The 14,624-nt window shown below is 44.2% G+C and overlaps 1 protein-coding gene and 1 gene segment (V, D, J or C); both read right to left on the bottom strand.

Moving 5' to 3' along the window:
• LOC144755687 (immunoglobulin alpha-2 heavy chain-like) overlaps positions 1-14,624 on the bottom strand; it is a 1,801,746-nt gene that overhangs the window by 731,044 nt on the left and 1,056,078 nt on the right.
• The window catches only part of LOC144755686 (uncharacterized), a 233,426-nt gene that overhangs the window by 63,718 nt on the left and 155,084 nt on the right, over positions 1-14,624 (bottom strand). The window lies entirely within an intron of this gene.

The following is a 14,624-nucleotide window of genomic DNA, read 5'->3' as shown; positions in this document are numbered from 1 at the left end:
TAGCATGAGAATAACAGTGACCCATCCCTAAAAGTCCCCATCAGCATATGGCTGACTCATGACAGCCCCACTGACCTTCAAGAAGCAATGCCTTCACATGGAATTTACTTTATCGATGCATTACACAAAAGCGTCCAGTGTGATATATGATGCTAAATGCGTTTCATCTGTAGCTATCTAGACACATTGGGACCTCAACACAAAGGTAACCCTGTGCAATTCACCATTTCCAACTGTAAAGTTACTCAGCGGTGTTGACTTACATGTCTCCAGCCCCTGAATCAGGGAGTGGAGCATAATTTACAAGTGTAAAGTAACTACAACCAAAAAATAGCATTAGTAACTTTAGCACTACTTGGCCAACTACTGATACTGCACCACTCTGCCAGAGAAAATAATGGAACCAGGGAAGTAACATCCCCAAGGAAATACTGCTCCATCCAAATAATATATGTCGGTTTTTTAAAATATATAAAAATTAAATTGAATAAAAAAATTAAACACTATATATATATTTTAAAAATAACTACTATGTTTAATGATAATACATTTTGATTAACATCTCTGCGCTAACTATTTAGAAATGGTATGCTCTGTCTCAGATATAGTAGCATGTTAGAGGTACTGTCCGGACTTGTAACAGACTGGGTCACTTCAGAAACATTAACCAGCCATGTGATCAGCTTTGATCTAATATTAACCCCTTCCGTGCGGGGCATATTCCCCCGCTGTGCTGGGGGGCAGGGGGCGCGCACAGCGCCCCGGTGCTCATGTCGAGCTCGTCATGAGGCACAGTGCTCGTGTGCTCATGACAAGTTCAGCTACTTCCGAAGTGGTGTCCCGGGGCTGGGGGCCATCGGGAAGATTAAGCGAGCTATTGCCCAGAGTCACATGGTGCTGGGCTAACCTGCCGCCGGGGATCGAACCGTGAACCCTGTAGTCCGGAGTCAGGCACCCTGGCCACTGCCGCACACCTCTTCCACCTAAGCCTGGGTCAACACAGTTTGGGGCTCTGAACCTTTGGGAACAAGTTTGCATTGAAAGTCTGCAATAAGGCTTAGATCCTGGATAAGCACACAAGATGATGAGAGGCAGAAGAGATGGAGTGAGGAAGTCATTGAGACAATTGAAGCTTACTCACTGATAGAGAGCAAGTAAGAAAAAAAGGTAAAGCCTAGCAAGAATAGGTGAAGTAGAAACAGAGTGTGAGGAGGAGGAAACCTTCAGAGATGAGTTCTTTCGAAGAAGATCACCCCCATATAAGACAGCCTCCACAGTCAGCAATACAGCTCAGGCAGCAACCAAGACTGGAGCATATGCCGTAACCCCTTTGGAAGCTAGTACACCCCCATGTTACACAGAAACTACTGTTTCACCCCTTGCCCAGACCTCAACACCCATGGCAATAGGCACAGCACACTCATCCGGGACACCCAATATTTCCCCTATTGTGACAGTCATTAGCATGCCATTAAGCCATACCCTTCTGAGTGTCTCCTGGGATCACACAGACATATCTAGCACAATAGCGCCAGGCCCTTCTCAGGGAGTGGTTTTGACAACCCCTGTCGCTGCAGGTCAGATAAACAATGTTACTCTACTAGTTAACCCACAGGGCAAAGGACAGACTCATTTGAGAAACTTAATGTTGCCCAATCGAAAGCTGAATTTGAAGAAATCATTTAGGGTAATGTAGGGATGGACTTGCTGGGATACTACAATGAAAGCAAGTTGCTTTACAAGAGCAAGGAAGCTGCAAGAGTGGTGCGAGAGACACATGCGGAAATGGAGAGAGTGCCGGACGAATGTGGAATTGATTTGACTCATAGAAAGAAGTTTCAAAAGAATGTCAGGATGATGATGGGTGGCAAACAATTGAAGGTATTGAAACTGAGAATCAAAAACGTATGTAAGGGAGCTGATCGAGAATATTAGGAATTGAAGTGAGACAGAGAAATTTAGAGAATTGTGGTCTTAGAAGGAAAAGGTCAAGGTAAAATGTTGCCAAAAAATGAGGGAGAAGTTACAGGGGAGGTGGTAAAGGAATACCCTTTAAGGGAAGTACAGGGAGGAACATATGTACATGTCCCTTGGTGCCGGACAGATCTCTTCCATTTAACAAATTCTCTCCTCAGGTTGAAGGAAAAGTCAGAAAAGTGGTACACACATATAGAGCAGATTTTGGCTATTTCAAAGGTTCTGTGGGAGGATTTGGATGCGTTGTTTGAAGTGGTGGTCCCAAAGGGCCTATGGGAAGAATGTTAAAGGGCAGTGGAATGGCTGAAACAGGAACCCACTTCGCCCCGGTCCAGAACCCACTTAGCCCTGGTTAAGACCAAATGCAATGCAGCCATTAACCACCTAAAAACTAAGGTTCCTCAAAAGGAAATGAATTGGCCCAAGATCTTATGACTGTGCCAAGAACCCAAGGAGTCTGTACATGCATATTTAGAAAGGTTAATGCAGATGTACAGGAAACATAGTGGTCTAAGGGACTTGGATACACTATGGGAAGGTTTCTTTCCTCCTCTGTGCAGGAACTGTGACCTGAAATTAGCAATCAGATTATTAAAGGTGTTCTTTGCTGGCAGAGTGAACCCATAGATGAGATCCTGCAGTAGGAAAAATATTGCAGTGATGTGCTCGTGGCTAAATGCAAGGGACTGAAAGACAAGTTTATGATCGCACATACCCAGTTGGCAGAGAATGGAGGTGTGAAAGGATCTGAGTTACTCATTTACGGACTTGAAATTGACCCCAGTGCAGGTATAAACACGCAAGCAGTCTGCATGACATATGGAGGAAATGCCCTGGAAGTAGGAAGAGATTGTGGAAGTATGTCCAGAAACAGTACAAGTGCCTTAAAGAAAGTTACCCCAAGTCACATTTGTATCAAGATCAGGCATTGGAAGTGGGAATGTTGCTACAATCCTAATAGAGCAATGATTGGTGCCCAAATGTTGCAGTGTCGGGAGAGCGTCCCACAGTACCCAGACCTCCTATGCCAACCTCAAAGATCCCGAAATCAGGCATATCACAAAATTCCCCTGGACCTATGCAGATACATGGAGGAAATCCCCATTTCCAATTGAGCAACAGAAGTTCCCCATAACCCATTCATATTCCACACTGCGCAATTCCCATTATGTTTGAGAGCTCCACAGATTTTGGACAGGCCCAATGGCAGTGCATGAGGTGGGAAGAGTAGTGCGCACTTGGCACAGTCTTAGAAGTGGATCAGGGTGGCCAATACTTAGAAGGAGATGTTAACAGGCACCTCATGTCCTTCTTGATAGACACAAGAGCTACTGGTTTGACTGTTAGAACAGTTGAGGTCCTGAACCTACGCCTCATGGGAAAAGAAGTTCAAGTTGTTGGCATTGCAAATCAGCAGTGTTTGAATCAGATTTCTGCCCCAGTTCCAGTAAAAATCGGGGACATCAGAGAACAATACCAGTTTACTGTGCGTGATTCAAGTCCTGTAAATTTGCCAGGAAGGTATCTTCTGTGTAAGCTCAATTGCTTCATATACTGTACGGAAGACAGAGCAGGTATAGAGATCCATGCGGCAGATGCAGAGCTTAAATTAGAGGCACCGGAACTTGTAGTCAGGTTGTATACCATCATTAGTGAAAAAGACTAACCCATCGATTGAAAGAGAAAGTCAGAGAAGATGCTTGGCATTTCACCGAGAAAGAGATTGGGTTCATTAAGAGTGCCAAACTTCTAAAGATAACCCTTCGGCCAAATGCAGTATTTCCTAAACACATCCTTAAACAATGATCCCAGCAGCCAGAGCAGGAATTACCCCCATCATTGAGAATATGATAGAACAGGCCATTCTAAAAGAGGTCGTTAGGAATCAATGTAATTCTCCGATTATGGCATTCCAAAAAGCCAATAAGCAGTGGAGAATAGTGCAGGACTTAGAAAAGATAAACCAAATCGTCATTCGAAGCTATCCTGTGGTACCGAACCCTGCTGTGATCCTGTTCCAAATTCCCCCAGAAGCTGAGTGGTTCACAGTGATTGACCTTTGCCAGGCCTTCTTCTCGGTTTCCCTTCACAAAGAGAGACAGTTTCTCTTTGTGTTTTGGTTCAGAGAAAAGACTTTTGTGTGGTGTCATGCTCCTCAAGTGCATTCAGAGAGCCCATCTTATTTCAATCAGATACTTGAAAATAATTGAGAGATTCTGCAGTTACCGTGTAGCTAAATCCTGATTTAGTACATCAATGATTTACTTTTTTCATCAATGAAAAAGTAAGCTTGTAGACAAGACACAATTGCTCCGTTCACCCATTTGGCTGAGAACTGCCACCATTTTCCCCCAAAACGTTTCAGTATTTTCAGAAGGAAGTCATGTACCTGGGACATCAGATAGAGAAGGGAGTCAGACGAGTGTCCCATGAAAACATTGAAACAGTCCTGAAAATGAAGTTTCCAACCACATAGAGAGAAGTATGAATGTTCTTGGAGATGGTTGGCTACTGCTGACAGTGTATTCCAAACTTTTCCTTTGTGGCAAAGCTTTTTCCTGAGTCTGATGCACACTGATGTCAATGAGCCAGGACCAAAGGATGATGGAAGCATGGAAGCCTTCCAAGAGCTCAAAAATCTACTCTGTAGCGCACCCGCTCTTGGAAGACTAGACTACACCAAAGAGTTTGTGCCCTTTTGCCATGAGAGAGATGGGTGTGCTTTGTCCATTTTGACACAGATGCATGGGAAGACTAAGAATTCCATAGACTACTTTTTCATCAATCCTTGATCCAATAGCCACAGCATTACCTGGATGTCTCAAAGCAGTTGAAGTGGGAAGTCTTAGCATTCAGCAGACTGAGGGCATGCTTATGGGTTATCCACTTATTGTAATGGTCCCATACTCAATTGACAGTCTCATGACTTGCACCCGCAATCAACATTTGACCAACAGGCGCTTAACTCACTGTGAGAGAATCATTATGGCTGCTGAGAATTTTTCTATAAGGAGATGTATTTCCTTAAACCTAGCTTCTCTACTGCCCATCCCAGAGGGAGGTGAAGGGGAAGATTTTCACCATGACTTCATAGTGTTACCAAGTGAGGCACAAAACCGAGTCCTGACATATGATATTGAATTTTACCCTGCCTGAATTTCACCATACTCTGCTTCCCGACAGATCATGTTTGAGCAGTTGTTATCGCAGAGGGGATTTATGACTTCTGCCGGCTTACCGAGTAGGAATGGGCTGTGCATCTCCAATCTGTTGAAAGCCCTTCAGTTACGAAATAAATTTAAATGGTGAAATGTGCTGCACATAAGAGTGTCAAGGACTTTATTCCAAGAGGCAACTGTTATGTAGATGAGATTGCTCAATATGGTGTTCTCGTGTCAACCACCTTTCTCATGTATGAGCCGTGCAATGCTGAGGGAGAAACTGTGTCTAATATGCTGCAAACACTGTACAGACTTTCAATGAGCTAAGAGAGTTGCACTATACTTCCTCGAAATTGGAAATGCCAAATGGGAAAAGATGGGATGTGTAAAGGATGCTAGTGACATTTGAGTGTCCAGTGATGGAAAGCCAGTGTTTCTTGATTACATGCTGCTTGCCATGGTGATACATATGCATGGACCAGCAGATGTGGGAAGTAATGGGATGATATCAGCTATCGAGCAGTTTTGGCATAATCCATACTTTCGATCAATGCAGAAAACCTATGCCACCATTGTGCAGTTTGTCAGGAAAAAAATGTGGGCAAAAAGGTTGTGTTGAACACGATCCATATAGGGATGTCTCATGGTCACTTCAACAAACTCCATATAAATTTGGTAGAGATGCCCGATGTAATCAATTAAGATACATCCTTGTGATCATGTGCCAATTTCCCAATTGGGTGGAGGCATATCCCACCAGGAGATGTGACAGTGTGACAGGCGTCAAACTACCAGCAGCGGATCCTCCGCTAAGGTAGGGTAGCGTGGCCCCACTGCTATGTGAGCCATTCAAAAACAAAAATAAAATATTAATAACGTAATATTATCATAATTTTATTTTTCCATCCTGGCTAAGCTGGTTTACATTTTAGGTGCGGGCACTCTCTTAGGTGTGCATGACTGTTTGGCCAGCCGTCTTGGGCCAGCCAAAAGTCATGCACACTTAGCATGTTCTCCACCCAGCTGTATTGCACAGGCCAGAGGGTGTAGTGGTAGCACAATTGACCATGGAGTGTATGATGGGGGAGGCAGGGGCAAGCCAATAGACCATAGAAGGCAGGAGGGAAGGGATTAGGGGCACAGACTCGGACACCAAAGGGCAAGAAGCTGACCACACAAGACAGGTGGGAGGGGCAGTCATAGCTCAACAGACCATGTGGGGTAATAGGACAGGGCAGTGGCAGGACAACAAACCATGAAGTGCAGCAAGCAGAGAGGGATGGGGCATGCACATGGACAATGAAGGGAATCAGAGTGAGGTAAAAGCAGTAGCTTGATTACACAGGGCATCCAGAAGGGGCAGTGGCAGAACAACAGCCCATGTAAAGCAAGCGGGAGGGGGCAGGGGCCTGGACATGGGCAACAGAGGGAAGGGGGAATGGATTAGAGCAGCAAGCTTATCATGTAGGGCACATGGGAATGGCAGTGGAAGCACAAAGCACAATGGAGGCCAGAACGGAGGGGACAGGGACATACACACAGACAATGAAGGGAAGGTAGGAGAGGGTCAGGGGCAAAGCAGCAAGCTGACCACCTGGTCCAGGTGGCAGTGGCAGCACATTGGGCAATGTATGACAGGTGGGAGGGTTAGTGGCAGCACAATTGACCATGGTGGAGAACAGAGAGGAGACAAGGGCTTGATTCAGTAAACAAAGGACAATGAAAAAGTGGCAACAGCAGGTGCAGCAAGCTGACATTGCAGGTCAAAAGGAGCAGTGACAGCACAACAGCCCAAGCAGACCAGCATGAGGGCGGACATAAGGGGCAATGGATCATGGGGGGCAGGAGGGAGGTGACGCACAATAGACCATGGTGAGCAGGAGGACGAGAATAGGGACATGGACACAGATGATGGAAGGCAGGGGGAGGAGTAATTATAGGGGAAGCAAGCTGACCATGCATGAATAGTGAGAGTGGTTTAGTGCAAAGAAGTTTACTTAGTGTTCAGGGAGAACATTAAGCAAAACAATTAGTTAGCCGAAGTGACACTCGCTACTATTACAGGCGCACACCTTTAATTATTTCCTGAATAACAGCATAGAATAGAGCGTTAAGCCCATGGTTTTACCCATTCTTTGGTTGGGGGGAGATATGCTCTAAGGTCTTTGAAATATTTATCACCTCAAAAATGCGCATAACTAAAACTTGCTGCATCTTATTCAGGGAAGTTATGTTGGAAAGAATTTGGCTCACTTTTTGTCACTTCTTTTCAGGGTAAACTTTGGCTCACTTGTTGCCACTTCTTTTCAGGGCAAATACTAGTGGATTTGGGAGATTTGATTCAGCCATTTGCCCGCTCGCTGCTGTTCAGTTTATGCACCCCGCGAGTTACAATGTTTACCTGCTGCCGCCAACAGCTAGGAGTGATCTACAGCCCTGCAGCTGAACTGAAATACAGAGGAGCCCAGTTGAGAGACAACAATATTCAGCACATTAATTCCTAGAGATTTACGAAATAGTCATCTGTTGTGGGGACTGTGCTTGAGCAAGCGAAGCTAAAGCTTCCACTTCACCGTGCATCCCCCATGACCAGAGCCGGATACATGGAAACATACATCGCCGTACCATAAATTGAAGTTACAGGCTGGGGCTGTATTTCAGGGGGGCAGCAGAAAGGAGTTGGTGGAGTTAAAGGCATCAAATTAAGACAATCAATGTATACATTTTTTTTAAAACGTTACAACCAAAATAAATTGGCTTGGTTCCATGGACTAAGCTGGTGTTAAATCTTTTCTGGCTCACAGATTTAGTCATAAAACAGACTGCATTTACAAATGAAATACTTTCTGGGTTTTTCAAAATATTGGACTCGCATGGAGGTAGGCTGATTAGTTCTTGCAGTATCAAGGCAGTAGTCAATCAATCACTTTGTCTCTCCCCCATACCCCCTTTTGTGCAGGATTCACTCTCGCTAGGGTCGGCCATGGCTCTATTGACACTTACCTGAGGTGGGTGAGCCACTAAAAGCTCGAGCATGAAGCCTGGCTCTGACTCTGCTCGAGGTCCTCTTGGCATTTCGAACCCAAAACAAGTCAAAAGTATATATGGATACTGCCTCCCTTTCCTCCCTCACACTACCCAGTATCTGGCATTATGGCCAGAACTGCTGGCTGTGGAGTCTCTGCATTGGCTCAACATCCTGTAACTCTGGGCAAGTCACTTAATCTTCCCGTACTTATAAGCAGTGCATGTGACATTGTGTAATATATAACTGGTGTTCATTTAAAGTACTCTGCATCGAGGTCGGGTTTGAGCTGGATTTAACAATTGCAGAAAAATTATGAGGTAAAAAAAGCCTTAACATAAGGAAAGACAAATAGATACACATTTCCTGCTGATTTGTCCAAACTGAAACCAGAAAACCAGGATAAATCGGGGCTTCCTGCTTAAATTGTATGATCTTAGGCAAATATTATATTTCATCAAAAGTCATTTTTTCCTTCATTAGCACATATACATTTCTTCATTATCACATATAAAAGCACTTTCAAACATGTAAGTTCAGACTACCAGTTGTATAAAACTATCACTTTTAATAAGTACCTCTCAAAGCAGTGCTATAATAAGCCTTATTAATGTAAAAGTTTCACGTTACAAAAAAACACTTTTTTTTATTTTGAAAACACTTTAGCATATTTTACTTGTTGTTGTATAAATTATAAAGCCAATGTTTCCAAGGCAATGCTTGTGCACAGGCTCTAAGATTCAAGACAACCCTTGGCTCGGCTCTCTCTGCTAAGTTGTTGGGTCGTCCATCTCACGTGCTCATCTGCCTTTGGGGGCCTCCAAATGGTGCACACCTCTCCTCTAAAGTTGCCTTCTTTAAACCTAGCAGAAGTAGATAGAGTCTGGGCCTGTCAAAGACTGTGTAGTTTCTTTATAGTTTGCCAGCCCTGATTGTTTTTCCACTTCCTTCCTCTTGTATGGGGAATTTAATATCCAGCATGGCCATGGCAACTGCTCATGTCACCAATTCCATTTCTTGGTTTTTGCCATCCTTTTATTCAATCAACATCACCTCTGACTGTGGCATGTTTCCATACTGATTCCTGGTTCTTCTCTCATTAACCCATCTTTATTGGTGTGCTCCCTTTGAGCATCACACAGCCGTTATGGCCAAGCTGGTGCTCTGTAGCTGCCTATATGTTTTTATCAGAAATATAATTTGCACACTGTCACTTTCCCTCACCCATCAAGCCACCTGGTGCTGAATCCAATAACATGAGAACAGCACCTTAGCTGTCATCACACACAAGATGAAAACAGTTCCCACAGCAGCAAAAAACAACAACAACACTTTTCCAATCACACAACCTACATGGTGCAGCTTGCTGTCAATGTGGGTAAAAGCTTCAGAACTTCACAAGGGGTTGGTAAAGCACCATACAAATAATACAAAACCTTTATCTAAAGGTCCCATGTTAATTAACAACAGCTTTATCAAAGGAAACCATGTTGAAAAGGAACATTTGTTAAATCCCCAGTACCGAAATGAAAGACCTAAACATCCAATATTTCTTACTATCTGCAGTGGCCTGTTGTCACTAAAGGAGTGCTTGGATGTACACGACCTTTTAAAATGGATTGCTTAATGGTAAGCTGTTGAGTATCTTCTTGTTTTTTTTGCATGCTGCTCTTGTTATTCCCATATACTGTAATTTGTGTCAATTTGTTTTTGTCGAATGCGCCAACCAACTTTAGTTTTGTTACGCAGTAAGTGTTTATGTGCTTTGTTTAGAGACTACTTTTAATTTGTCCTAGTGATATTCTATCATACGGCACCCAGTTCCCAGACTTTTTTATCACCAGGGGGCCCTCCTCACGGACCGAAATGCACATAAGTTAAATATGCACAAGCACCGCACTTTATATTTTAGCACAGTGTCCACTTTTACATTTGCAAAACGGGCGTCGCACTTTATGTTTGAGCACAGTACCCACTTTTATGTTTAAAAAAGCAATAGCTTTAAGTCTTGGGAGTGCAAGACCTATTTCATTGCAAATGCTTGTTTACTTTGGTACTATAATTCTGACACCATAAAAAACTGTTTAACTGCAGATCAGTATTTCTCGATTTCAGCAGCCACTGTCTGAGTAGCTCAACAAGAGTGTATTTAGCCTCGATGAAGGTCAAGCTGTATTCAGTTTGGGACAGCACCAGTGGACAAAATGCATTAAAAGATAAAAACCGGCCAATTTTACAGTTGCTCATAAAATGATTATGTTTATTAACAACAACATTTTCGAAAAAATAGATGGTTTAAATATTGAAAGATTGACTATGCCGTTAGTTATAGTGGAGGCATCCAATAGGGACTGTCACTTTTTGAATATATTACTCATTTTTAGGTTGAGCCAAGGCAGCGTGCATGCGTTGTCTGCAAGACATGCTGTAATCTACATTATGGGCTTAAACCATGCCCATTGATTGCCATTTGTTTCTTTGCTGTGGCATTCACAAATGCTGCCTTTTGATTGGTGCATTTGTTGTAATTGTCCCTCCTTTGGGTGCTTGGTTCCCTCCCAGGCGATTTCACTAACTGATCCTTATGGTTGTTTCCTCAAAGCCTCCATGCTTACTTCTGGCCCAGCGCGCAATAGCCCCTTTTCCCGCCTGTTGGCCAACTGCATATCTATTGTTCCTTTCCCTGTGTTCAATGTACATGATAAAGCACTATGTATATGAAATGCATACCCCAAAATGTTTTGTGTCCCAAGCAGGTTTGTAACAAGCGTAACTGTGCCATACTTTACAAGCACGATTAATAATAGATAGGCACCTGGTTCCGCTCGCACTGATATCTGGTCTAATCCATTATGGATATTACAAACAACCATTGTTTAATTAAACAACTACTTGACCCACTCACTTTTCCAATATGGCCAACACCGTTTCTTGCAATGCCATATGTCATGGTTGCCATGCCCCTTCTATTTAGGCTGGACCCTTGCCACACTTCCCGTTTACTGTAGAACATATTCTGTTCAGTTCCTGCTGACTTGCTCAGCCTCGAGTTAACAGACTTTTTAGTTGTCCAGTAAAAGGTATGTGAGGCATTACACTGACGCTCTGTGTTTCAACGGATGCCTTTTCCTTGCCCTCCTAATCACATGCAAAACATGTGTTTTCCCTCGTTCAGATTGTATTGTCTCCCTGAAAAATATCCACGGTGTCCGTGCATATCGCACGCAAGGGAAGCTTTTGATCCGAGCTTGCTTTCATCACTTTCATCCTGTGTTAGTACAGCTAATCATTTAATGCTCAACTTTCGGCTTAAGCTGTCTTAGACACCATTCACACCATTCGCCATAGTCATATTAACATTGCATGACAGGGTTGTGTTTGCCTTTACTTTTGTAACGCAATGTGTTACTACATGTATACTGTGCCTATTTATTTATTTATTTATGTGCTTTTATAGCGCCTGAATAGACCCCCGAAGGGGTATCTCTGCGCTTTTGCCAGTGAATGAGACTGTCCTGTGCACGATCGTTTACAGTAACTGAGACAAATGAAAAGACTAGCTGCTACTAAAAAGAAAAGTCTTGAGGGTTTTACGAAAAAGAAGGTGATTAGTGATGATTTTTAATGTAGGGGAAAGGGAATTCCAAAGCACTGGTCCAGTGTGTGCCAAGGCCCGGCCTCCCTGGCGAGATTTTCTTATTTTAGGGACCTGTAGTAGGTGAAGGCTGCTAGATCGTAAGGAGCGGCCAGGAATGTAGGGTTGAAAAACTTTAGCAAGATATTTGGGGCCCTTACCTATCAAGCATTTGTGAATCGTGCACAGTATTTTAAATTTAGTGCGTTGCCGCACAGGCAACCAGTGAAGTTTATCCAGTAGAGGTTGGGAGGGGGTCCTGGGTGGAACATTGAGAACTAACCTCGCCGCCGTATTTTGGACTACTTGCATTTTGTTCATTTGGCCTTCATTAGTTGAAAAAACCAGCCCACAGCTATACTAGTGTGGCCAAACTGGAAATTGTTCATTAATTAGCCCTTGGGTTTGAGGGAACGGCTTCATGTTTAGCCTGCTGCACCAGCTATGCCCGCTTTAACAGACAGACAGATTTTTTCAGTCCATTTCGATTCATCTAGTTTTTGAAGTCCTATTCTGCTCCGAAGTATGCACTCCTGCCTTAGCAAAGCAGCTGACCCTTTGTTAATAGCACTTTTATTAATTTTTTCGTGCGGCCTTCTCAAATTCTATGGTGCCTGCACCTTTTGTGCACCCTCTCTGCAAGCATTGTTTACTTTATTTTTATAAAACATAATGTCCAGCCACCCAGCCGTTCGATAGTCTACGGACGCCTAACTAGAGACTTTTTTTTTAACTACAACACATACGTACAAAGTGCCCGCAGTCTGTCATTATTACATGGTTAGCGGTTGGACAATCCAGGCAGATCGACCACCATAGTTTTTTGAGTGGTTTCAATCAGCACTACCTACAGTGCATATGATAATAAGTGTAATTGTAATAAGTAAAAGTGCGCACTCTACGCACATGGCCATCTATTAATTTGCTAAAGGTGTAAGTAATTGGGACACAGCTGTGTCGCTCCATCAAAAGCACTGGGTTTTAGGCATTTACACATTGTCATAAAAACCTGCAGCACTATGTCCCGGAGTGTGAGCATGTTTAAATCACCACTGCACAGTTTATCAACTTACCCATAAGGGAATGCATGGATGCATGGTCCCTACGTCACAAACTCTGCTCGGGCACAGACAGTCATTTTTAATTCTGTAAATTCTTTTTTAATGCAATTTTTGGACATCTCACTGTAAGCTCTGCATGTCCTGAATGTTTCAAATTCTGCCGTACACCACCGTTTTGCCGGCTATAATGATGATCGCAGTCTTGCTATGACCCATTAGCCATTAAATCGAGATAGGGAAGCACTGATGTACTTGATACCAATTTTAGTAGAGTTAATCACAAATTCCAGTTCACAGCATGATAAATCAGAGGTAATATAAATCCCAAACTGTTCATCATATGGAGCAGTGCTTTGGCACTGCAGCTTTAACACATGGGGCCGTATTATGCATCGTGATTGTTTGCGCCCGGTGCACCTTTTAAAAGGTGTGCCGGGTGAACACAATCACAATGCGCCCTATTATGATGTATGCGCTGCCCCCAGGGCAGATGCGTACTACCACTGCCCTGGGGGGCACCCACCTGCACTTTTACAGGATAATAGAGATCCCCTTGCAGGCAGGTGCAGTCAGTGACTGCACTCACCTGCAAGGCAGTGGTGGCTACTCTATTTGGGGTGGGGGCGCCGCCTCACTGCTTTCTTGCAGTGCGAGAAGCAGAACCATAAAATGGTAAAACTACCATTATATGTTTCTGCTTCTCGCAGTGCGAGAAAGCAGAAATGCCTGGTTGGGGGCAGGGATGTGGGGGGTCCTGCTCGAGGGCAGCGGGGATTGGCTTGCCCACTGTTGTGGGCCCTGACTGTTTGGTCGGCCCCATGGCTGACTAAACCAGTCAGGCATGCAGCCCACATAGAGAAAATGGTCTCCCAACAGGTGCCCGGCTGGGGTGCTGTCTGCTGCTCCGCACCAATCATAATGCTGCCCTTGCAACATTGTGATTGACTTAGGGGAGAGAGGCGGCCTAGGTAAAACGTGTCCGGGAGCAGCAGGAGTTGAGGCGGCGGCGCGTGATCCGGAGGAAGGTAAGTTATTTATTTTCATTACCGTCCTCCTGCGCAACCCCCCCATCATATCCCCCGCCCACCCATCTTGCCAGCCGCGACTGGAATCTTGATTCTAAAACACAACATTTATGGTGACTTGATGATTCCTGCTCGGGGTTTGCAAGTGGTTACTTACTTTACATTTCTTCAAAGGTCTTTCGAAGCTCAGTAGGAGAGCTTTGGAAAGATCACAGTGTGTCCATTTGTGTGTGCAGAGAGGATTCAGAAACCCCTTCCAGGAGGTGAGTTATCCCCCCTCCATTGCCTCAACCAACTCTCATGCCCATCAAATCAAACCACTGACAATGTGCTTTGATGTCAAAAAAGGTCACTGTTTATTCAACATAGCATGTTTATACATTTGCAAAACCATGGTTATGCTATTGCTCTCTTAATATTCATGCAAATATAATTCCTTGTCTTTGCAATTATTTTCGTTGCTGCATGGACCCAGCCTCCTCAAGTTCCAGGGAAGGGAATGGCCACCTGTCTGGGCCTCTATTTCAAGGGTCAAGGCTTCAACTTTCTACCAATTTGAAGGGTGTCCATCGGGACCTGCCCAGGCTGCAAGTGCCGTCCCGCTTGCCCTACCCTTTTGTGGCCCCTCCCTGCTCCCAGGGGTCCTTGCTGTGTGGCATCCCAAGGACCTTGCTTGAGCATCTACTCTATCATGAGGCTGAGTCCTTCCATTTTGCTCCCTCGGTACCCCTGTGTTGAAGC

Source organism: Lissotriton helveticus, chromosome 5_1 (assembly GCF_964261635.1).
Source record: "Lissotriton helveticus chromosome 5_1, aLisHel1.1, whole genome shotgun sequence".
Taxonomy (NCBI): Eukaryota; Metazoa; Chordata; class Amphibia; order Caudata; family Salamandridae; genus Lissotriton; species Lissotriton helveticus.
The sequence above is the reverse complement of the archived record's forward strand: the minus strand, read 5'-3'. Positions and strand labels throughout refer to the sequence as shown.